Source organism: Orycteropus afer, unplaced genomic scaffold (genome assembly GCF_000298275.1).
Source record: "Orycteropus afer afer isolate SDZICR_OR568_19922 unplaced genomic scaffold, OryAfe1.0 scaffold00837, whole genome shotgun sequence".
NCBI classification, from domain to species: Eukaryota; Metazoa; Chordata; class Mammalia; order Tubulidentata; family Orycteropodidae; genus Orycteropus; species Orycteropus afer.
Window position 1 is genome coordinate 619,224 of NW_006922424.1, and position 1,397 is coordinate 620,620.

A 1,397-nucleotide genomic window follows, 5' to 3' on the forward strand; every position below is an offset into this window, starting at 1 on the left:
TCCATACTAGTTTAAATACATTACACTTTTTGCATATTATCTCACATTATTCTTTGATGTCATATCAGTTTCTTTGCCATCTATGATTCAATATTGAACACATTTTGCAACTATAAAGTTTTAGTATACCTTGCTGTCTGCAAATGGTACTTTTCATTGCTTCAGCTCAAAATGACTCATGTTACTTCTGGTTGTATTCCATTGGCCATAATACTCATGTGGCCCCATAAGTAGTCTGGATTTTTGGTCTCCAAAATGCCCAGGAAGGAGAAGAGAATCTGCTATTGATGAGAACTAGCAACATCTTCCACCCTTCCTTCCAGATTTTACTTAGATGTAAAAAGTGTTTTATATTTACTTCACCCACTTTGTCTATCAATGTAAGTTTAACTAGTATATCCACCTTTCACTTATTGACATGATTAGGTACCAATGATTAAGTTGCTATGTGAAACATCGGGACTTTGCCTTTTTACTTGCCAACCTTGCACTTGTCAGCCTCAGCAGCCAGCAGCTGCCCGAGTGAAGAGGCAGAGCTGAAGTCCAAGGTTGAGGGGCTTTCAACCAGCCCCTAGAGCCTGGCACTTTGAACTAAGACTTAAAGCTTCCAAAGTGTAGGAGAATAAATTCCTGTTTGTTCAAGCCATCCCATTTGTGTTATATTCTTGTCAGAGTGGCACTAGGTAACAGAGACATTTAAGTAAAAATTCTGTTTATAATAATGAATAAGTTGTTATAAGAAAGTAAAAAAAAAAATTAGTTTTTAGAAATCACTGCAGATTCTATAATGTTCTTCTTAAACAAATAATACTTTTTTTTCTTTATTACAATACTTTTTTACTTGCTGATTTATACTCTGTCATTAAAGGTCCTATCTTGCTCACTTTTCCTATGTTGTGTGAATATGACAAAGAATTTGTACTTGAGGACTGCATTTTGAAATGCCATAGCTGTTGTAATATTGCAAGAAATTTTCTAACAATTGTTCTTAATCTGCTTCAGCTGGTAGATATTTTAAAACGTAAGAAATACAGTGTTTTCATATAGGCTTAAAAGGCAGGGTGAGGGTGTAATTGATATATAGCTCCTTTCCTTGTAGAACCACAACCAACCAACAAACAAAAATCTCCTCCAGATGATAAGAAAACAGCCAGAAAGACTGTGCCATTTTGTTAAGATAAATGCCATTTCAAGTGCTTAGGTAAACTTGTTTTAAGTTCATTCCAAATGAGGAAAGATTCATGCAAACTTTCAAAAATGTTTTGCCTTCTGGAAAAAAAAAAAAAAAAAATTCTTAAGATAATTTGTATTCATATCTAAATAATAGAAGGCTCAAGCTTTAGCATTGCAATTACCATTTACATTATGAAGAAAAATTGCAATCATGAGCAGTTTAT